Source organism: Puma concolor, chromosome A1, assembly GCF_028749965.1.
Source record: "Puma concolor isolate L17-30 chromosome A1, mPumCon1.1.hap2, whole genome shotgun sequence".
Lineage (NCBI taxonomy): Eukaryota > Metazoa > Chordata > Mammalia > Carnivora > Felidae > Puma > Puma concolor.
Window position 1 is genome coordinate 204995509 of NC_141667.1, and position 25617 is coordinate 205021125.

At 38.1% G+C, this 25617-nt stretch overlaps 2 pseudogenes; one reads left to right on the forward strand and one right to left on the reverse strand.

Moving 5' to 3' along the window:
* Nucleotides 1-476: 476 nt before the first annotated feature.
* LOC112860801 (peroxynitrite isomerase THAP4 pseudogene) lies at nt 477-1709 on the forward strand (annotated as a pseudogene).
* Nucleotides 1710-3232: 1523 nt separating this feature from the next.
* On the reverse strand, nt 3233-3428 carry LOC112861933 (small nucleolar RNA U3; annotated as a pseudogene).
* Between the last annotated feature and the right edge of the window lie 22189 nt (nt 3429-25617).

Below are 25617 nucleotides of genomic sequence, written 5' to 3' on the forward strand. Positions count from 1 at the left end.
GTTGTTTTCATGATTCATTTTCTGATTTTTCACTAGATGTGGACAAGGGATGAAAGTACTGAAATTTGCACGACTTTATGACATTTTCCAATTAAAATATTTTCACTATCATTGATAATTAGTTTTGTCTTATTCTTTTATTCCACATCTATTGAATTTCATGGCAAGATGCAGCCTTCCTTCCACTAAACTAAGGATTTTAACTGTAGGATTAGGTCTTACTTTTTTTGTATTATGGATGATATTCTTTAAAAGTGTAATAGGGAATGACTATAATTTTGATATTAATTATATATAATAAAAGTATCTTTATAAGAGCTCTACAGAAAAGAATCTAGGTACTTCATGCAAAATTAATTGTACTTTTAGAAAAAAATTTTTAAGTTTTTCAAAATGAAACATTAGAAACATTATATTAGAAACATATAGCAACGATAAAATGTAGTGGGAGATTATATGAAAAGACATTTGAAACAATGTACGTTAAGGGGAAGGGACTAGACATTGCATCCAGGGTAGCCCAGGGAGTCACTAGCCAGAAGCAGGCACAACAGTTTCTGAAAGGAACTCTAGGAGATTGGCCCCCACAGGGTCAGGAAGCCAAGGAGAAGCAAACACATATTCTGTAGATGTTGGCAGTGAAAACACCACCCCGTTCTATGGGTGACTTTACCCCCCTACAGCATCTGGGGCATACAAATTTATTGGCTCTCTTCATTCTTACAGTCTCTCCTCCAAGTACACTCAGAGCCTGCCAACTGAAAGACAAGGAGACTGGCTTCAGCAGCACTAGCCTGGCTGTTGCAGGACTATCCTGGGGTACAAGAAGAGCTTTTCCCAGAACACCTGAGGTTGCTGCTCAAAGCAATGTCTCAGAAACCATCCAAAAGCCCCTCTACCCCTCTGACAGATGTCACGCTGAAACCATTCATGGTAACTGTGCAGACTGAGCACAGCAATGGCCAGCCCCATGTCGACCACCAAGATCACCCTGTTAGTGTTGGGGCCTGCCAACTCATCAACTTGCTGTATGTATTCTTCCTGCTTCTCTCAGCAGAACAAGAGCCAGGCAAGCTGCCTGAAGAAGCAGGTGGAGAACTATGAGCTGAAGACCCTGTGACAGAGGGTCAGCCAGTCCAACAGCTAGGTGCACAGGCTTCAGGAGAAGCCGCAGTTTCTTAAGCGAGTACCCTACCTAAGCAGCCTACTGCTGCCAGCTGGGAGTCCCCCAAGATCAACCTAGTGGTGGAGCCACTGTCCTGGGTGCTGGGTATCTGGCTGTCAGATCCACCAGGACTTACCTGATGCTACAACCCTTCTAGTAACTAGAAGGGGTGAACATCTTGCATATGGGCAAGCCCATGTAGAATTTCTGGTTTAACATTTTCCACCCTGACACATAAACCATGCATAAAGAATGTGGCTTCATCCACCAGAAGCCCAAAACCAACAAGGTGGCCTTAGCACCCAGAACTCAGGTATTGTGGAGGTGGAGGGCAATGTGAACCAGTGGGAACTGTGCATGATGTCCTATTCCAGCACCAGTCCATCCTTGCCAACGAGCCCCCCCCCCCCATGGGGCAGATTACCTGAAAATTCAGGTTGTACTCTGAAGGTAAATTGAACAGGCAACCACTACCCAGCCCATGACTCAGCATCTTCATATTACCAACAAGAAGGTTCCCTCCTCATGCAAAGTAAGACTTTGACCTGGGTGGGGCCTGGCCACCTATGTGTCATGACACTTCAGCTTCTCAGTAGATGCTCCACAGCAGGTGTGGGTGTGACCACAGTTCTCTGTGGGTTCAATAGTGTTGCCACTTGTACCTTTAATGCCATAGAAAAAAACAAAGGCCTAAAAAAAATTAAAAAAGAAAAAAGGAAGAAGGAAGAAGGGACTCCACACAGATAAACGATTTAAATGATTTTTATTAGCAAAATGAAATTTACAATGGATAAAACTAATTACTTACATGCTTATTGCTACAAATATTATTTGAGGTTTCTATGATTTAATACTGCTATACAGGTGAAGCAAGAATTGAAGCAAGAATTTGGCTAATAGCCATGTTCATTAGTATTTCTGAGTAATACAATCCTTGAAAAATTAAACCTTTTCACTTCCACATAATTGTTCTTAGAATTATTTTATGAATCAAAATATACACTAATTCAATACAGGATCATGATATTAAATTATATTTTATAGCAACTGTAAGAGCAGAATAACATTAACATACCTTGAACTAGTTACACTGTCATCAAGACATAATGTAAATCATCTTCAAAAATAAAGAGTCTGTTTAATGTCAAGATAACATAAAAATGAAGTGATTATTAATCTAAAATAGACATTCAGACATGAATGTCTAAAAGTATCTGGTGAGGACTAAAATATCTGATGGAATGATTGCTAGGAAATATATTTTGACCTTATTATTATGTTATCTGATCATTTCAGCCTACCTGCTAGAGCATGCTCCATTAGCTAATTAGACTAGCTGAAATAAAAGACTAACTATGATCTTGATTAAAACGTTCAAAAAGGTTTTTAATATAAAAAATACAAAATTAAAAATTTAGCCATGTTCAGCCAGCTGAAAATAACTGAGTGTCAACTGGCCAAAACCTATTGCCAAGTATACATTTTTGCAGTTTTTAGAGTATTAATAGTAGGTTTTAGTGTGTTATTAACTTCCAAGCTCAACAATAAGCACTCATCAGTATTCTCCTAACCTTTTCGGAATGAACTGCGTAGGACTTACTGTGAACTTCAGTGTTAATGTGACCATCTAGTAACAGTGGCCAAATTTTAACAACATGGTCTCTCCCTTATACAGTATATCATTGACAATAATGCTTTAAGTTTTTAGAACATTTTTAGATCCTTTATTTTCTTTTTCCAATAAATGAATTTGTGAGATAGGGAGATCAGATATTTTTATCCTAACTAAAGGAAGAAAATAATTTATAAGAAAGTTAACGGACTTACTAAAATGTATACAAATATACAGAACAAAAAAACAGAACCTAGGCTCCTGGACATCCTATGTTTTTTGCAATGATCAACAAAACCTGAATGTCTCCAAAACATTTTATCATCATTGTTATCTCCAGAAACTGACCCACTGATAGGCTCAAGACAACCCACACTTCTATTTCCGTTACCATGGCAATTTCCTAATTAATATTAGGTAGCTCATCTTTCCATTCTTTCTTTTTTTCAACAGAAACCACTCAGACTGTATCATCTCCCTCTTACTTCCCCAAAGGAGGAAAAGAATGATCATCAATGGCAAGAGGCAATTGTGGAAGCAAGTTGAAGCCAGCTTCATGCTCAGGAGCGATCACCATGCCTCCTCATCATAGTCCTTTCTTTCAAAAAGGTATCTTTCAAAGATATCCAAACAGCATAGCCCTGACCTCTATCTCTAACAGTCCATCCATAATATTTCAGCAATATCACTTTTCCCACAAGGGATGCTAGCTAGATCCTTCTGTTACCCTGGAATGGAGGTCACAGCAACTCTTATATATTCATCTAGAGCCTAGGAAATCCTAGATTGCTCAGAAAAGGTTGTATTATCCCACATAAGTAAGATGATGGCTGAAAATATTGATTAGAGATTTAGGGCCAAATAATGTTTGATTGCCTCCTTACTTTCTCTGTTAATATGTCTTAAAGAATATCACTATGGCAAATGTTAAAAAACAGGTTGTTCATAGGCCCAACCAAAAAGGATACAGTGACACAGGCCTACCCCAAGAAGTAGGAAAAAGCTCAAATAAACAATTTGATCTTATACCTAAGGAACTACAAAAAGAAGAACAAACAAAACCTAAGGTGAGTAGAAGGAAGGAAATAATAAATATCAGAGCAGAAATACATGACATGGAGCTTTAAAAAAAAATAGAAAAAAACCATGAAACCAAAGCTTGTTCTTTTTCTTTTTCTAATTTTAGAGAGAAAGTAAGCATGAGCAGGAGAAAGGGGCAGAGGGAGAGGGAGGGAGGGTGGGAGGGGGAGAAGGAGAGAGAGAGAGAGAGAGAGAGAGAGAGAGAGAGAGAATATCTCAAGCAGGCTCCATGCTCAGCATGAAGCTTGACACAGGGCTGAATCCCATAACCCTAGGATCGTGACTTGAGCTGAAATCAAGAGTTGGATGCTCGACCAACTGAGCCACCCAGGTGCCCCAAGAGCTTGTTCTTTGAAAATATAAAATTGATAAATCCTTAGCGAGACCATCAAGGAAAAATAAAGAAAGAAAGAGAGAAAGAAAGAAAGAAAGAAAGAAAGAACTAAAATAAATAAAATCAGAAATGAAAGAGAAGTAACAACTGGCACCACAGAAATACAAAGAATTATGAGAATACTACAAAAAGAGTTATATGTCAACAAATTAGACAATATAGAAAAAATAGATAAATTCCTAGAAACAGATAACTCCTAAAACTAAACTAGGAAGAAATAGAAAATCTGAACAGACTGATTACTAAGAATGAAACTAAATCAGTAATCAAAACTACCAAAAATATAAGTCCAGGATCAGACAAATTTACAGGTGAATGCTATCAAACATGTAAAGATAAACTAATACCTATTCTACTCAAAGTATTCAAAAAAAAAAAAAAAAAAAAACAGAAGAGAAAGGAAAACTGCCAAATACATTCTTTAAGGCCAGCCTTACCCTAATACCCAAACCAGACAAAGACACCACAGAAAAAAAGAAAATTACTGGTCAACATCCTTGATGAATATAGATACAAAAATACTAAACAAAATATTAGCAACTCACATTCAATAATACATTAAGGGGATCATTTATCATGATCAAGTAAGATTTATTCTAGGGATGCAAAGATGGTTCAACATTTGCAAATCATCAATATGATACATCACAACAACAAAACAAAGGATAAAAATCATATGATCATCACAATGAATGCAGAAAAAGCATTTAAGAAGATTCAACATCCATTCACATAAAAACTCTCAACAAAGTGGATTTAGAGGGAACATACCTCAACATAATAAAGGCCACTTCTGGGGGAGCCTGGGTGGCTCAGTCAGTTGAGCGTCCGACTTCGGCTCAGGTCACGATCTCACAGCTTGTGAGTTCGAGCCCCACGTCGGGCTCTGCTGACAGCTCAGAGCCTGGAGCCTGCTTCTGCTTCTGTGTCTCCCTCTCTCTCTGCCCCTAACCCACTCATATTCTGTCTCTGTCTCTCTCAAAAATAAATAAACATTAAAAAAAATTTTATAAATAAATAAAGGCCACTTCTGAAACATCCAAAGCTGACATCATATTCAATGTTGAAAAACCGAAAACTTTCCCTCCTAGATCAGGAACAAGACAAGAATGTCCATTCTTGGGAAAAGATATTTGCAAATGACATATCAAACAAAGGGCTAGTATCCAAAATTTATAAAGAGCTCACCAAACTCCATACCCGAAAAACAAATAACCCAGTGAAGAAATGGGCAGAAAACATGAATAGACACTTCTCTAAAGAAGACATCCAGATGGCCAACAGGCACATGAAAAGATGCTCAACATCGCTCCTCACCAGGGAAATACAAATCAAAACCACACTCAGATATCACCTCACGCCAGTCAGAGTGGCCAAAATGAACAAATCAGGAGACTACAGATGCTGGAGAAGATGTGGAGAAACGGGAACCCTCTTGCACTGTTGGTGGGAATGCAAATTGGTGCAGCCACTCTGAAAAACAGTGTGGAGATTCCTCAGAAAATTAAAAATAGACCTACCCTATGACCCAGCAATGGCACTGCTAGGAATTTACCCAAGGGATACAGGAGTACTGATGCATAGGGGCACTTGTACCCCAATGTTTATAGCAGCACTCTCAACAATAGCCAAATTATGGAAAGAGCCTAAATGTCCATCAACGGATGAATGGATAAAGAAATTGTGGTTTATATACACAATGGAGTACTACGTTGCAATGAGAAGGAATGAAATATGGCCCTTTGTAGCAATGTGGATAGAACTGGAGAGTGTTATGCTAAGTGAAATAAGCCATACAGAGAAAGACAGATACCATATGTTTTGACTCCTTTGTGGATCCTGAGAAACTTAACAGAAACCCATGGGGGAGGGGAAGGAAAAAAAGAGGTTAGAGTGGGAGAGAGCCAAAGCATAAGAGACTGTTAAAAACTGAGAACAAACTGAGGGTTGATGGGGGGTGGGAGGGAGGGGAGGGTGGGTGATGGGAATTGAGGAGGGCACCTTTTGGGATGAGCATTGGGTGTTGTATGGAAACCAATTTGACAATAAACTTCATATATTGAAAAAAAAAAAAAAAGAAAGAATGTCCATTCCTGTCACTTGTATTCAACATAGCACTGGATGTCCCTGCCATAGGAATCAGGCAAGAATAATAAAGAAAAGGCATCCATATTGGTAAGGAAAACAATGAACTACCACTATTTTCAGATGACATGATAGTGTACATAGAAAACCTTGAAGACTCCACCAAAAACTATTAGAATAAATTAATTCAGTTAAATTGTAGTATATAGGGGCGCCTGGGTGGCGCAGTCGGTTGAGCGTCCGACTTCAGCCAGGTCACGATCTCGCGGTCCGGGAGTTCGAGCCCCGCGTCAGGCTCTGGGCTGATGGCTCGGAGCCTGGAGCCTGTTTCCGATTCTGTGTCTCCCTCTCTCTCTGCCCCTCCCCCGTTCATGCTCTGTCTCTCTCTGTCCCAAAAATAAATAAACGTTGAAAAAAAAATAAAAAATAAAATAAAATAAATTGTAGTATATAAAATTAATACAATAGTAGCATTTCTATACACTAATAACAAAGTAGCAGAAAGAGAAATTAAGAAAACGATTCCATTTACTATTGTACCAGAAAGAATAAAATACCTTGGAATAAGCTTACTCAAAGAGATGAAAGACCTACACTATGCAAACTAGAAAACGCTGGTGAAAGAAAGTGAAGATGGCACAAATGGAAAGAAATTCCATGTTCGTTGATTGGAAGAATTAATATTGTTAAAGTGTCCATACTACCCAAAGCAATCTACAGATTTAATGCAATCTCTATAAAAAGACCAGTAGTATTTTTCAGAGCTAGAACAAATACTACAATGGAACAATGAAAGACTCCAGACAGCCAAAGCAATTTTGAGAAAGAGAAAGAAAGATGGAGGGCTAGGGAGAAGGAAGATGGCGGCGTAGGAGGACGCTGGGCTCACCGCGCGTCCTGCTGATCACTTAGATTCCACCTACACCTGCCTAAATAACCCAGAAAACCGCCAGAGGATTAGCAGAACGGAGTTGCCGGAGCCAAGCGCAGACGAGAGGCCCACGGAAGAGGGTAGGAAGGGCGGCGAGGCGGTGCGCGCTCCACGGACTGGCGGGAGGGAGCCGGGGCGGAGGGGCGGCTCGCCGGCCAAGCAGAGCCCCCGAGTCTGGCTTGCAAAAAGTGGAGGGGCCTGACGGACTGTGCTCCGACAGCAAGCGCTACTTAGCGTCTGGGAGGTCGTAAGTTAACAGCTCTGCTCAGAAAGCAGGAAGGCTGGAGGACAAAGGGAAGGAGAGCTGCTGAGCTCCCGGACGACAGAGCTCAGTTTGGTGGGGAACAAAGGCACTCGCCAGCGCCATCTCCCCCGCCCATCCCCCAGCCAAAATCCCAAAGAGAACCAGTTCCTGCCAGGGAACTTGCTCCGCGCAAACACCCAACTCTGCAAACACCCAACTCTGCGCTTCTGCGGAGCCAAACCCCCGGCAGCGGATCTGACTCACTCCTGCTGCCACAGGGCCCCTCCTGAAGTGGATCACCTAAGGAGAAGCAAGCTAAGCCTGCCCCTCCTGCCCCTGTGCACCTTGCCTACCCACCCCAGCTAAGACGCCAGATCCCCAGCATCACAAGCCTGGCAGTGTGCAAGTAGCCCAGACAGGCCACCCCACCCCACAGTGAATCCCGCCCCTAGGAGAGGAGAAGAGAAGGCACGCACCAGTCTGACTGTGGCCCCAGCGGTGGGCTGGGCGCAGACATCAGGTCTGACTGCGGCTCCGCCCACCAACTCCAGTTATACACCACAGCACAGGGGAAGTGCCCTGCAGGTCCTCACCATGCCAGGGACTATCCAAAATGACCAAGCGGAAGAATTCCCCTCAGAAGAATCTCCAGGAAATAACAAAAGCTAATGAGCTGATCAAAAAGGATTTAAATAATATAACAGAAAGTGAATTTAGAATAATAGTCATAAAATTAATCGCTGGGCTTGAAAACAGTATAGCTGACAGCAGAGAATCTGTTGCTACAGAGATCAAGGGACTAAGGAACAGTCACGAGGAGCTGAAAAACGCTTTAAACGAAATGCATAACAAAATGGAAACCACCACAGCTCGGATTGAAGAGGCAGAGGAGAGAATAGGTGAACTAGAAGATAAAGTTATGGAAAAAGAGGAAGCTGAGAAATAGAGAGATAAAAAAATCCAGGAGTATGAGCGGAAAATTAGAGAACTAAGTGATACACTAAAAAGAAATAATATACGCATAATAGGTATCCCAGAGGAGGAAGAGAGAGGGAAAGGTGCTGAAGGGGTACTTGAAGAAATAATAGCTGAGAACTTCCCTGAACTGGGGAAGGAAAAAGGCATTGAAATCCAAGAGGCACAGAGAACTCCCTTCAGACGTAACTTGAATCGATCTTCTGCACGACATATCATAGTGAAACTGGCAAAATACAAGGATAAAGAGAAAATTCTGAAAGCAGCAAGGGGTAAACGTGCCCTCACATATAAAGGGAGACCTATAAGACTCGTGACTGATCTCTCTTTTGAAACTTGGCAGGCCAGAAAGAATTGGCACGAGATTTTCAGTGTGCTAGACAGAAAAAATATGCAGCCGAGAATCCTTTATCCAGCAAGTCTGTCATTTAGAATAGAAGGAGAGATAAAGGTCTTCCCAAACAAACAAAAACTGAAGGAATTTGTCGCCACTAAACCAGCCCTACAAGAGATCCTAAGGGGGACCCTGTGAGACAAAGTACCAGAGACATCACTACAAGCATAAAACATACAGACATCACAATGACTCTAAACCCATATCTTTCTATAATAACACTGAATGTAAATGGACTAAATGTGCCAACCAAAAGACATAGGGTATCAGAATGGATAAAAAAACAAGACCCATCTATTTGCTGTCTACAAGAGACTCATTTTAGACCTGAGGACACCTTTAGATTGAGAGTGAAGGGATGGAGAACTATTTATCATGCTACTGGAAGCCAAAAGAAAGCTGGAGTAGCCATACTTATATCAGACAAACTAGACTTTAAATTAAAGGCTGTAACAAGAGATGAAGAAGGACATTATATAATAGTGACAGGGTCTATCCATCAGGAAGAGCTAACAATTATAAATGTCTATGCGCCGAATACCGGAGCGCCCAAATATATAAAACAATTACTCATAAACATAAGCAACCTTATTGAGAAGAATGTGGTAATTGCAGGGGACTTTAACACCCCACTTACAGAAATGGATAGATCATCTAGACACACGGTCAATAAAGAAACAAGGGCCCTGAATGAGACATTGGATCAGATGGACTTGACAGATATATTTAGAACTCTGCATCCCAAAGCAACAGAATATACTTTCTTCTCAAGTGCACATGGAACATTCTCCAAGATACATCATATACTGGGTCACAAAACAGCCCTTCATAAGTTTACAAGAATTGAAATCATACCATGCATACTTTCAGACCACAATGCTATGAAGCTTGAAATCAACCACAGAAAAACGTCTGGAAAACCTCCAAAAGCATGGAGGTTAAAGAACACCCTACTAACGAATGAGTGGGTCAACCAGGCAATTCGAGAAGAAATTAAAAAATATATGGAAACAAACGAAAATGAAAATACAACAATCCAAACGCTTTGGGACGCAGCGAAGGCAGTCCTGAGAGGAAAATACATTGCAATCCAGGCCTATCTCAAGAAACAAGAAAAATCCCAAATACAAAATCTAACAGCACACCTAAAGGAACTAGAAGCAGAACAGCAAAGGCAGCCTAAACCCAGCAGAAGAAGAGAAATAATAAAGGTCAGAGCAGAAATAAACAATATAGAATCTAAAAAAACTGTAGAGCAGATCAACGAAAGCAAGAGTTGGTTTTTTGAAAAAATAAACAAAATTGACAAACCTCTAGCCAGGCTTCTCAAAAAGAAAAGGGAGATGACCCAAATAGATAAAATCATGAATGAAAATGGAATGATTACAACCAATCCCTCAGAGATACAAACAATTATCAGGGAATACTATGAAAAATTATATGCCAACAAATTGGACAACCTGGAAGAAATGGACAAATTCCTGAACACCCACACTCTTCCAAAACTCAATCAGGAGGAAATAGAAAGCTTGAACAGACCCATAACCAGTGAAGAAATTGAATCGGTTATCAAAAATCTCCCAACAAATAAGAGTCCAGGACCAGATGGCTTCCCAGGGGAGTTCTACCAGACGTTTAAAGCAGAGATAATACGTATCCTTCTCAAGCTATTCCAAGAAATAGAAAGGGAAGGAAAACTTCCAGACTCATTCTATGAAGCCAGTATTACTTTGATTCCTAAACCAGACAGAGACCCAGTAAAAAAAGAGAACTACAGGCCAATATCCCTGATGAATATGGATGCAAAAATTCTCAATAAGATACTAGCAAATCAAATTCAACGGCATATAAAAGGAATTATTCACCATGATCAAGTGGGATTCATTCCTGGGATGCAGGGCTGGTTCAACATTCGCAAATCAATCAACGTGATACATCACATTAACAAAAAAAAAGAGAAAAACCATATGATCCTGTCAATTGATGCAGAAAAGGCCTTTGACAAAATCCAGCACCCTTTCTTAATAAAAACCCTTGAGAAAGTCGGGATAGAAGGAACATACTTAAAGATCATAAAAGCCATTTATGAAAAGCCCACAGCTAACATCATCCTCAACGGGGAAAAACTGAGAGCTTTTTCCCTGAGATCAGGAACACGACAGGGATGCCCACTCTCACCGCTGTTGTTTAACATAGTGCTAGAAGTTCTAGCATCAGCAATCAGACAACAAAAGGAAATCAAAGGCATCAAAATTGGCAAAGATGAAGTCAAGCTTTCACTTTTTGCAGATGACATGATATTATACATGGAAAATCCGATAGACTCCACCAAAAGTCTACTAGAACTGATACATGAATTCAGCAAAGTTGCAGGATACAAAATCAATGTACAGAAATCAGTTGCATTCTTATACACTAACAATGAAGCAACAGAAAGACAAGTAAAGAAACTGATCCCATTCACAATTGCACCAAGAAGCATAAAATACCTAGGAATAAATCTAACCAAAGATGTAAAGGATCTGTATGCTGAAAACTATAGAAAGCTTATGAAGGTAATTGAAGAAGATTTAAAGAAATGGAAAGACATTCCCTGCTCATGGATTGGAAGAATAAATATTGTCAAAATGTCAATACTACCCAAAGCTATCTACACATTCAATGCAATCCCAATCAAAATTGCACCAGCATTCTTCTCGAAACTAGAACAAGCAATCCTAAAATTCATATGGAACCACAAAAGGCCCCGAATAGCCACAGTAATTTTGAAGAAGAAGACCAAAGCAGGAGGCATCACAATCCCAGACTTTAGCCTCTACTACAAAGCTGTCATCATCAAGACAGCATGGTATTGGCACCAAAACAGACACATAGACCAATGGAATAGAATAGAAACCCCAGAACTAGACCCACAAACGTATGGCCAACTCATCTTTGACAAAGCAGGAAAGAACATCCAATGGAAAAAAGACAGTCTCTTTAACAAATGGTGCTGGGAGAACTGGACAGCAACATGCAGAAGGTTGAAACTAGACCACTTTCTCACACCATTCACAAAAATAAACTCCAAATGGATAAAGGACCTGAATGTGAGACAGGAAACCATCAAAACCTTAGAGGAGAAAGCAGGAAAAGACCTCTCTGACCTCAGCCGTAGCAATCTCTTACTCGACACATCCCCAAAGGCAAGGGAATTAAAAGCAAAAGTGAATTACTGGGACCTTATGAAGATCAAAAGCTTCTGCACAGCAAAGGAAACAACCAACAAAACTAAAAGGCAACCAACGGCATGGGAAAATATATTTGCAAATGACATATCGGATAAAGGGCTAGTATCCAAAATCTATAAAGAGATCACCAAACTCCACACCCGAAAAGCAAATAACCCAGTGAAGAAATGGGCAGAAAACATGAATAGACACTTCTCTAAAGAAGACATCCGGATGGCCAACAGGCACATGAAAAGATGTTCAGCGTCGCTCCTTATCAGGGAAATACAAATCAAAACCACACTCAGGTATCACCTCACGCCAGTCAGAGTGGCCAAAATGAACAAATCAGGAGACTATAGATGCTGGAGAGGATGTGGAGAAACGGGAACCCTCTTGCACTGTTGGTGGGAATGCAAATTGGTGCAGCCGCTCTGGAAAGCAGTGTGGAGGTTCCTCAGAAAATTAAAAATAGAGCTACCCTATGACCCAGCAATAGCACTGTTAGGAATTTATCCAAGGGACACAGGAGTACTGATGCATAGGGGCACTTGTACCCCAATGTTCATAGCAGCACTCTCAACAATAGCCAAATTATGGAAAGAGCCTAAATGTCCATCAACTGATGAATGGATAAAGAAATTGTGGTTTATATACACTATGGAATACTACGTGGCAATGAGAAAAAATGAAATATGGCCTTTTGTAGCAACGTGGATGGAACTGGAGAGTGTGATGCTAAGTGAAATAAGCCATACAGAGAAAGACAGATACCATATGGTTTCACTCTTATGTGGATCCTGAGAAACTTGACAGGAACCCATGGGGGAGGGGAAGGAAAAAAAAAAGAGGTTAGAGTGGGAGGGAGCCAAAGCATAAGAGACTGTTGAGAACTGAGAGCAAACTGAGGGTTGAGGGGGGTGGGAGGGAAGAGAGGGTGGGTGATGGGTATTGAGGAGGGCACCTTTTGGGATGAGCACTGGGTGTTGTATGGAAACCAATTTGACAATAAATTTCATATATAAATAAAAAAAAAAAAAAAAAAAAAAAAAAGAAAGATGGAGGTATCACAATGCCAGATTTCAAGATATATTACAATGCTGTTGTAATCAACAAAGTATGGTACATAAATCAGTGAAACAGAAAAGAGAGCCCAGAAATAAACCCACACTTATAGGGTCAATTAATCTATGATAATGGAGGCAAGAATATACAATGAGGATAAGACAGTCTCTTCAACAAATGGTCCTGGGAAAACTGAACTGCTATGTTCAAAAGAATGAAACTGGTCCACTTTCTTATACCATATACAAAGCTAAATTCAAAATGGGTTAAAGACCCAAATGTGAAACCTGAAACCATAAAAATCTGAGAAGAGAATACAGGCAGTAATTTCCTTGATATCAGCCATTGAAACATTTTTAAAATATGTCTCCTGGGTAGGGAAAATAAAAGCAAAAGGAAACTATTGGGACTACATCACAATAAAAAACAAAACAAAACAAAACAACAAAAAAAACTTTTGCACAAGGGAAACTGTCAACAAAACAAAAGGCAACCTACTGCATGGGAGAAGATATTTGCAAATGATATATCTGACAAGGGGTTAATATCCAAAATATATAAAGAAGTTACAACTCAACACCAAAAAATAAACAATCTGATTTTAAAAATGGACAAAGAACCTCAATAGACATTTTTCTAAAGATGTATAAATGGCCAACAGACACATGCAAAGATGCCCAACATTATTAATCATCAGGAAAATGCAAATCAAAGCCATGATGAGATATCACCTCACACTTGCTAGAATGGCTAAAATCAAAAAGAGAGGAAATAAGAGTTTGCGAGAATGTGGAGTAAAAGGACCCCTCACACACTGTTGGTGGGAATTGAAATCAGTACAGGTACTGTGGAAGATAGTACAGAGGTTCCCTAAAAAGTCAAAATACAAATACCATATGATCCATCAATTCTATGACTGGATATTTGCTGAAAGAAAACAGAAACACTAATTTGAAAAGATATATGCATAGTTAGGTACATAATTACTTTTTGCATATTTATTGAATAATTTTTTACAATAGCCAAGATATGGAAGCAACCTAAGTGTCCACTGATAGACAAATAGATAAGGAAGATGTGATACACACACACACACACACACACACACACACACACACCAGAATATTATGCAGCCATAAAAAAGGATGAGATTGTGCCATCTGAGACAACATGGATGGACCTAGAGAGTATTATGCTATGTGAAATAATTCAGACTGAGAAAGAAAAATACCATATGATTTCAATCACATATGGGATCTAAAAACAAAACAAATGGATAAACAAACAAAAGCAGAACCAAACCTGTAAATACAGAGAACAAACTGGTTGTTGTCAGGGGGGATTGGGGTGGGGGGTGGTCAAAATGGGTGACGGGAAGTAGGAGATACAGGCCTCCAGTTATGGAATGAATAAGTCATGAGAATAAAAAGGTACAGCATGGGGAATATAGTCAATGATATTATAATAGTGTGGTATAGTGATCGATGGTAGGTACACTTGTGGCAAGCAAAAAATAAGAAATAAAGGATACAGAATAATTTCAGGGAACCCATTATTAGGAAGAATATCCAGGATCCGGTAAGTAGTAAAATATCAATCTGTCACTCCCTTTGTCTTTCTTTATCCTGCTGGAACCTCACATTCTCTTTTGCTCTTTCTCTAAGTATATGTACTTCATTGTTTTCTGAAGATCCACTTCTCCACTCACCTTACTGCACATGGCTAATTATGACTTTCATACAATGGTAACATTAATTCTTGGGCTGTAATGGTATCTAGCTTAGATTTTCCAGGTAAGCCACCCAGTTTTCATGTCTCAGTTTCACTTACTAATAGAAAATCTGATTAATACAACTTGTGTTGAGCTTGCCTCGCAGCCCCACTCCCTTCAGCCATATCCGGAGTTGTGTGCCTATGTGATATATCAGACTTACTCTTCTCGGCTTAAGAAGAGCTGGTTGCCTCTTATGAGAACTTAACCCAGTATCTCGAGTATATTAGATTTTGAAATAAGCAAAGATGTGTAAAGGGCTAGAATACTGTTACTAAGGGTCTAGAAAAAAATAAGTCCAATAAAATATTTTCAGGTGTAAATTGGTACTATTTCCTTGAAGAAAAAGTACAACATTAGCATTAAAAATAATCACATATATTGACTCAGTAATTCACTTCTAATAATTTTCATTAAGGAAAAAGGCAGAGGTGGGCAGCGATATTTATATATGATGCTAATATTATAAATACTGAATGATATTTATAATAATTAAAAGCTGGAAAGAACCTAAAAATGCAAGGACAGAGAAACTGTTAAAAATATTCCAATACATGGAATACTATGCGACTAAAACAATAATATAAAGGAGTATTTCATGACAGATGAAATGCTAAAAATATATTTAAGATAAATAGAGGACAAATTTGTACATATGCTGGAGTAAATAAATGAATAAATGTATTCTCAGAAGAATGCCAGATACAGAGTAAGCACCTAATAAGTATTAGATCGTATCCCAGTTGGGTTTGAAAATGTATGTGAATGAAGATATGTGCACACATGGATATATATGTAGAGTTAGGGAAATTTTGTATACCTCCAAAATCACCAATACCTTCAATTAGCCAATGTAATATGAAAAATCCTCAATTCTGATGTAGTTCTGCCTTGCTTGGTTTACTAATCCTCTCAACCCTTTTGCCCAGACTTTTCCTTAGCTTAACCAGGTTGGTAGTACAAGAAGACTGACAGTGATATTATAAACTCTGAGAAATGCAATTCCAAAAATTGTAATGAAGACGTGGAAAGTAAAAGAAACAAATCTGGTAACTGGAATACAGAATTTCTCTATGTAATTCTTAAGTATACTTAACAGAATATCATTAACGACAATGGAAAGGGAATAATATCTCCAGTGAATTTAAAGAATGTAGGATAGATTATTTGGCACACATATGAATCTTCAAATTACTTTTCTTATTTTATCATAAAATTTCATGAAGTTTTTCTATCCTGAGTTTTAACATATGTGTGACTGTTTTAATATTAAGAACAGAGTGCTTCCTTTTTCAAAAAAAAATTGTATGTAATATTAACATTTAGGAAAGATGAGCAGTGCCATGTTTGTGCTTTAGGCTTACATAATGCCTGGGACACCATCATGTGTCTTCAATGGTAATAGTGCATTTCCTTGAAAAGCACAGAATTCCACGATTTCATATTCTATAAAAGATGTTAGGGGCGCCTGGGTGGCGCAGTCGGTTAAGCGTCCGACTTCAGCCAGGTCACGATCTCACGGTCCGTGAGTTCGAGCCCCGCGTCAGGCTCTGGGCTGATGGCTCGGAACCTGGAGCCTGTTTCCGATTCTGTGTCTCCCTCTCTCTCTGCCCCTCCCCCGTTCATGCTCTGTCTCTCTCTGTCCCAAAAATAAATAAACGTTGAAAAAAAAAAAATTTAAAAGATGTTAAAGCCAAGCTTGTCCCAGACTTTCACAGTGCAAAGTGTGATTCTACTGGCAGTTATAGGGTAAGCTGACATCACAAAACTATAGACGTCGCCAAGTTTATTACATGAAAGAAAGAAATACAAACCTACTCTATGTCATTTAGGAATAGGCAATACAAAGGGGGCCTAGGTGGCTCAGTCGACTTTGGCCTAGGTCATGATCTTGCCGTTCCTGAGTTTGACCCCTGCGTCAGGCTCTGTGCTGACAGCTCAGAGCCTGAAGCCTGTTTCAGATTCTCTGTCTCCCTCTCTCTCTCTCTTTGCCCCTCCCCCGCTCATGCTCTGTCTCTCTTTCTCTCTCTCTCAAAAATAAATAAATGTTAAAATTTTTTTTAAAGAATAGGGGAAACAAGAAAAAGCTAAATGTCATTAATGAAATTTCGACTTGAAGATTGCACAGCATGTAAATATGAGTTGAAGCAAATTATGAGCTCAAGAAAGGGGAAGTACAATATAAAAAACTGCCAGTAAACACTAATGTCACCTAAAATAAAAAATACAGAGAGATCTTCAGCCATATTTTAAAACTTGATTTAAATATTCAGATTTATTCTTTGTGTAGTGTGTGTGTGTGTGTGTGTGTGTGTGTGTGTGTGAACATAGTCCTCACTTTTTGTGGTAGTGCAAGACCATAAAAAAGATCATGCATGCTGAAACCATGCAAAGTGATCTTTATAATCAGTGGGCAAAGTTGCAATTGTTCTGCGATATCTAACTTACTCTGGACAACCTTTTCGAATATGTTTGTCCAGCAAGCAGCTTTCGAAGATAGACACAATCTACTGGAAGAGATTTATTTACTCTCCAATATGATAGAAATAAGTTCTCCCACTGGAGCAGTTGTACTTACATGGTGTCATATGGAAGGCCCCTCTCTCAGATCAGGCTTCTTAAACTCAAGGTTCTGTAAAACACTCCACTGCGCGCACAGGCATCACTTGGGCCTCATCTCGTTGCCCTGTGGAAACCAGGGCTTAGAGAAGCGACACCATAGTGTTATCTGGCTGCTACTATTGTTGTAAGTGATACATTGTCTTTGTCACCTACCCAGGAATCTCCTGTCTTCTGCTGGTAATTACTAAATCGTGGCAAGCTAAATTTTCAATGGAGGTCATGAATAGGTCGACAATTCTATCACTTTCATTATTCAAAATTATTAAAATTTAGAAAGCAATTACTAAGAAAGAGCTTTATATATAAAAAAGGAGGAGAAATTTTTCATATTATTTTCAGATAACAGAATCACCTAATTGTAGCAGCAACAAATATTGTGATTTTAATTATAATTCAAAATATTATTATTTTAACTAGTAATTAAAAAAAAAACAGAAAAGCCTTTCCCCCCCCCAAATCAGTTGAAAATGAACAGTAATCAGAATCAGACCCAGCCAGATACTAAAACTTAATAAAAGCTAAAATAAAATAAACTCACTGCGCTATATAGACCACTTTGCATCTGAATTAGAAGGCATTCCTAAACTTATTATTATAATTTCAAATTCTTACATAAATCGGGACTTTTAAAAAATGTTAACTTATTTTTGTATTCTTATTTGTAGTTAATGATATTGATAATAGTTTATTTTAAGGTATCTTAAAATCACAAAATGCACAAAAATAGAATTAGAAATCAAGCATGATTCTACCATGCAAAGAAATATTTATCTTTTTTTTACTCATTACAAAATCAATACAGTTGGACTATAGAAAAATGTCAAAAGACAAACTTAACCAATAAACAAATTAAACAAAATCCCTCACAAACATCTCTTAGAGATAACTATTATTAACACTCCCCTAAACTTATTTCCACACATTTTTCTATGCATATATAGTAATGGCAATATTCTGCTTAGTAACTTGAAGTTTTCACTTAAACACACATCATAAACATCTATCAATGCTAATGGATATTTATCTGTAATACCATTTTTAACAGGATGAAAGGTGTTGCATTTTATTAATGTACTATAATTTATTTAACACCTACTTATATATATTAATGGGTTTTCCCCCCTCAATATCTTAATACAATAAATAAAGCTACAGTAACTCTTTTCAGAACCAGCAGGTATACCGCCTGAGTTTTATCATCTAGACTCCTGACTTTAAAACTTGTTTCAAGGACTAATCATTTTGTTTCTGCAATACATTTTGCTTGTTTTACATCCAGCTGATGGATCCTGTTCGGGGTCTTAAATGCACCTGAGCAGCCACTGCCCCCTCAAAATTCACCCTGCAACAAAAGAAGGAAGCGAGACTGACTCCAGTCCAACGACAGACTACATTCTCCAAAGAAACCCCTGATCAATAACATCTTAACAATGGTGGGAATCCGGATGGCATGGATGAATGTCCTGTGGCCTGATTTCATCTGCTCTTGGCCTAAAGAGGGGCTAAGAATGAGAAAAGTGGCCTCTGACATCTGAGACTGCTCTGTACTGCCAACTAGGCCTTGGTTTTTTCCTGTTGAACATAAACGATTCTATAGAACATCAACATCATAAAAGGCCACATATGACTATATGACCATGATGGTTCAAGACCAAAACAAGAACACTAATCATGCCTAAATATAATCATGCCTAAACATAGATGAAAACCTGAACATTGTCCAAATGACAAAAATGACCCAAACAGCCCCCTATCCTGCCAAACGAGTGACTCCTTTAACAATTCTAGCCCTGGCCTCATTCCAGCTTTCCCTCCATCTAGATAAGATTTGCATAACCCATCATGGCACTACCCTACTTCCTGACTACATCCAATCTGGAACCAAGCTCTGCTTCCTTAAATCTTCTTGAAAACCACCAATATCAGGACAGTCAGCCCAAACCCTGTAAATCTTTTTAATAGTTTCCCACTGAGATGCCTCATTGTTCCCCATGATGTGGGCTCTTCCTCCTTACAATGAATCATAAACCCAAATTATTCAACCACAGGCATGGCTGGAGAGCAATGACACTTTTAAAACACTTAGAAGAATTTCTGGCACAAGGTAAGTGCTTAAAAAATGTGAGCTGTTATCATTATTGGAAGCAGCTTATTGTAAGGAAACATCAACGGATTTAGAAATCAGACCTCACACTGCACTCTCTTGGCCAAATCCCAGATTTCTCTAAACCTATTTCTTCACCTGTAATGTGAATTATAGTAACATTTTCCTGCAGAAGGTTGACTATTATTAGATGAAGACCTCATATAATATTAATTTCCTTCCTATATCTTTCCATTTATTCTACAAAATTCATACTCTATTTCTAAGACAATAAGTGAATTCTCAATGTGACAATCCAATCATTTTTAGTTCTCTCTTAGATACCCACAATAAGCAGAAACAAAGGCATAAATAAACCTTTTAAATAGGGGGATCACTTATGCACAACCAGTTTTTTTTTTAATATTTTTCTTCAAACAGGCTGTGCAAATGCGGTAACAGAGGATAAAGGAATGAAAGAGTGAAGGTATAGCTTTGCTCCTTGGCCAAGACAGAAGAGACCAAGACCAAATGGAAACATTACTTACAGACTAGATGGCAATTTACATACAGCCATTCCTACACATATTTAAAACATGGTTTAAGCTTAAAAATTCAACTTATACATAAGTTTAATAACAACTTATTGTGTAAAAAAAGCTACACATGAAGATAAACACTCTTTATTAAGCCAATGCACTAACCAAGGACATTCGGCATGAAAAGATAGCAGTATAACCTTTTCCCTGCCTTTTAAGCAGAGGTCTACTATAGGAAAAAACAGAAAAGAAAAGAAAAGAAAAGAAAAGAAAAGAAAAGGAAAGGAAAGGAAAGGAAAGGAAAGGAAAGGAAAGGAAAGGAAAGGAAAGGAAAGGAAAGGAAAGAAAAGAAAAAAGAAAAGAAAAGAAAAAGGCTTTTTTTTCTCTACCAAGAATTGAATAGGAGAGTAAGAGGGGATGGAAAAAGACAAGGACAATAGGCCAAATTTAAATCAAATATAAAAATAGAAATGTACATACTGAAAACTAAAATCAGTGACTGTATTCCATGAACAATTTAATTCTCCTGCTTTGGATATATTTAGGTTAATTGAAGCATATTGCTCTAAGAGACGGATGGTCTTCTCTAACGGGAAGAAACACTAAGATTAAAGGGTTAACATGTAAAAAAAATAAGAGGGAAGAAAATTGTGTCCAGTGGAAATCAACTTTCAGTACATTAGAAAACATTTAGTCAGTTCGCTTAATTTTGACTTTTGTTTTTCCTTTTGGTACTTAGAAGAATACTTATTGGAACTTTAACCTCATAATTTAAATTATGTAAATTTCTGATGAAAGCAAGGGAGTAAAATATCAATTTATGGATTTACTAACATTATGGATTTACTAACATGATGGATTAATCAGGAAATCACTTTGGAAATAGTAAATAGTAAATAAATAAATATAACTCAGGAGCAATTTTATTGGAATTTATTGATATAATTTCACTCATCTGCGTTTCTGATTTCTGGAAAACATTTTGGTACTTATATTTTAATATACTTAAATATATATTTCATTTGTATGTAAATACAATCGTACATTCCAACATTAAGCATCTCATACAACATATTCAGATCAATTTAAATTTCATCATTTATTCACATAATTTTTAAGTGTAGATTTTGTGTTTTCTCTTATATATATGCCCATAATTGTTAAATTATTCTCTTTCTTAAAAGTGATTATTGAATTTACGGCTGCTTACTGCTCTAATTTACTGATTTTCCTACACATAATTAAAAGAATGCAAATATCCTATTGGATTTACCACATGTAGATGGATTTGAATAAAAAAGAATTGGTAAAACTTAGGTATTCGCTGTAACTCTAAGTGTAGTTTGGGAGGGCTGTAAATAGTTAAATCTTTAGAAAGCTCACTAAGGAGTGAGTACATGGGAAAAGGATAATTAAGCTTTAATGTGTGTGTTAATGAATCTCAGTAGCCAGACCAGGTGTGCAAAAAGTCAAGTTTTAGATTTCGTGTAATGACATTATTTCTGACTCTGACTCCATTCCTTCAATCTAATGGAAAATAAAAATAACTTCAGTTTTTCTGTGTTTCTCCTTTCTGCTGGAATTGATCAGGAAATTGATTAGGAATTTAGGGCTGACCTGCAGCTCGACTAGACCTGACAGGCTTCTTCCTGACTCTATGCCCCTTTCTCTCCTTTTTACTAGAGCGTTTACTTTAGAAAATTTATAATTTAAACTTTTTTCTCTGCCCCTTGGAGATGTAAACCTTTTAAAAAGCTTCCTGCCAGTTTTACACTCCAGGAACGTCCTCTCAAGGACCTGAGCGCCATCCTTTCATCTTTTTTAAGTCGAGGATGATAACACCCCTATCTGCCACTCTGTGACAGAGTTAAGGGCTTACATTCAGTGAGAGCCAATTAGCAAGCACAGATGATCTAATCGTAGAGAAAAGCATCTACAAACTTGGAATAACTCAGCGTGCTCAACACATCCCACTGATCACCTCCCCACTAGTGTTCTCCAGTATGTTTCCACTAGCTCATCCCAGCACTTAAAAACCTCCCCACTCTATTCTTATAGACGATCAGACACCAAAACTTTCCATTCATTCTTGAAAATTGTCCCATTACATTTGCTCATGAGCTCACCTACACATGGCTAAATCATTTTAATATTCTTCTCACTGGAATGCCCCTGGATCAGTTCTGCATTCAACAGAAACCAATCTGGTCAACTTACACAAAAGTGGCATTTGTTAAAAGGGTCAATGAAAATATCACTGGGAGAGCCCCAAACGGTGGTTGGGGTTAAATAGCCAAAAGGTACACCATAATGTTGCAAGAATTACCAATATTCTTGCCTCTATTAGGCACAGACACTACTACCCCCTTGCTTTGCCAACTGCACTGACCTGCCATATTGTTACCTCGGCTTTCTCTGGAAGTAGGAAGTAGCTCCTTCTGCTGCTGCTGCTGCTGCTGCTGCTGCTAATACTACTGACTGCCACCCCTGTCAGACTGAATCCAGTGTGGACCTGAATTCCTCAGGGTACCCTTATAGAATATATGCACATTCTTCGGCTGCAGACGACCCTGGGACAATGAGTATTTGGCATTCAATCGTGAGAAATGAGCTCTGCCATAAAAGCTGGAAAATCCCAAAATTAGGAGTAGTGTTTTAGATGCTAAACTCTAAGCGACAGAAACACACATAAGCTCCCTTTCTTATCAATCTTACATAAAAATCTAATATTACTGACTCCATTATCTTGCTATGACCTTGCTTCCAAAAATCCACTGGTTGTAGCAATATGGATGAACCCAGAGGATATTATGCTATATGAAATCAGCTACACACAGAAGGACACATACTACATGGCATCATTTATGTGAGGAATCTAAAATAGTCAAACCCATAAAGGCAAAGAGTAGGATAGCAGCTGCCAGAGGCAGGATAGGAAACGAGAAATGTTAGTCAAAGGGCACAAAGTTTCAGTTATACAAGATGAGTAAATCCAAGAGATTTATTGTACAGCATAGAGACTATAGATAACAATAATATATTTTATACTTAAAATTTTGCTAAGAGGGTAGACCGTTTTTATGATGTACAAAAAAGAAATAATAATAATAATAAATAAAGAGGATGAGAGGAAGTTTTTGAAGGTGATGGATATGTTTACAGCATAGATGTAGTGTCATGGGTATATACTTATCTGCAAAATCAAGTTCTCTACAAAAATACGTACAGCTTTTTATATGTCAACCTTACTTCAATTGAAGTATTTTTTTTTAAAAAAAAAAAAACCTCGTTCTCAGTAACCAGGTGAGACTAATATCCTAAATGAATCCCCTAAGATCCACACTGTAACCACTCAACCTCCCCTGCCCTATCACTCAGTGTATATCCTCACCTTCTATTGTTCCTAGGACACAAATACTAAGCCAACCCTAGGCACCCTCTGCCTAGAATGCCCTTTCCTTAATTTACCTATACAAATCAGGGGTGGTAAACACTTTTCACCTCTAATTGTATCTGTGATGAAACACGGGGTCTTCCTGCAACACTATACTGAGAATGATTAATACTGCTTCCAAGTTCAGGAGGAAAATGACTGATAGCTAAAGGAGAAGGAAGTCACCCGTTCATACAAGATCTCTGTCCATCCTGGCCCAAAAATCCTCAACTTTCAAAAGTCCGGACAAGTACAACCTCTTCTATTAAGCCCGGTTCATCTATTATAGCTCACTATGACCAATCTAATTTAAAACCTTAGCACTAATTTTTTTCACATTCATTTTGATACTTCTCTCTTTTCACAGTCTCATGAGCATATCATATCTGCATGTATCTTGCTCCCTAGATAGTAAGCTCCTGAAGGTTAGGATTTTTTCTTTCCTTCTTTTTTTGCACATCAGTACGTTAATCTATACTGGCTTCAGTAGATAGTCAAAAAGTTTGTTTGTCGAAGGAGAAAACGCCACTGTAAACCTATCTCAGGTTTTGTCTTCTTCTTTAAGATGTTGGGATCTCATATTCTCCACAGTGACTCCTATGATATTTATGTTCCTGATGTACCCAAGGCTGGCTTCTCAAGTTCCTAACACATCCCTGGCAATGATGCCAGTAGATAAATTGGCTCAGTAGCTCAAGTAAATTCCCTAAGGCTCCCTGAAGCCCAAGCAGCTGCTACAAATGTGTTGTACTTGATTCCCTCCGCAAGCTCATTATGCTCACCTCGGTCACCTGTTCTCACACTGCTTTGGCAAATGCACCTGTTGTGACAAATGTCCTCTCTCTTCAGTGAGACAGTGATTCAGCAAATATCTTAATCAGGCATTTCCTTTTCTAAAGCTTTGAATGCACTTGTTCTTTTCATTATTCCTGTGTGCTGAGGAAAATAATGTCTCAGATCCTAGAGAAAGGAAAACGCTTTATTAAAGAGTCTGGTGTGAGAAAACTACGGTAACATTTTTTAAGTGTAAAGGTTTTGAATTTTGAGTATGCAAGTGTACTAGTGTGTGTATGTATATAACCATTTTCCATGAAACATTATTAATTTTGGAGAAAGTCAAAATTACCTTCATTACTAGCTTTAACTTGTAATAAGTAAACTGAAAAAAAATCTGTATTCAAGTAGGAAGCTGTTCAACTGTCTTGCAATTTCTCCAAAGAGCAAATGTATCTTAAGCATCTTCTAACATCCTCATTCATTTCTTCACTAAATTTCAAGCTTACTGGATATTTTCAATATCACAAAACTTCCAAATGCCTAATCTAGCAATTATTCAAAATCTACCTTTCCAATATTATCACCACCCAGCCAAATGCACACCCTGAAACCCTGTCACAGTCCATCCTTCAGTAACTTCAACACTCCCAGCTCTTTACAGAATCCCCAAATTAGTTCTTGTTTCTGCATTCTGCAATAAGTCCCTAAACTCGCTTTTTGGCCAATTTTCTGCTACATCATCATTAACCAGCTCATATACCCTCCTTTTCAGTTAAGCTTGCCTCAGATTCTCAAGGCCAATTAAAAGTGGTCCACTAACTTTCCACGGAACTGTTTTCTATTACAACTGACTAGTTTCTGAGAGTCTCCATGCCTGGAGATTGTGAGCTACAAGAAGGCAGATCCTACCCCATTCTTTATGTCCCTGATGCCTGGCATAATATATGATACATACGATGACTTGAATAAATATAGGAAGAACAACTGTATGTTCACAACCACTTTTGATAGGTTTTGTTTGTTTGTTCTAAAAACAATAAACCTAGGATAGAGATTTGCATTTTCAGCATTATGGTATTTTTTTTCAATAACACTACCATATAAAAAAATTCAGAATGCTGCATAAAATATAAAAAGCATCATTTAAACCCATTACTAGACTGACAAGAGCATCAGAAATCCATAATAACAGTGAAGACAAAGGAGATAACTAGTGATTTTGTTTATGTCTGTAGGGA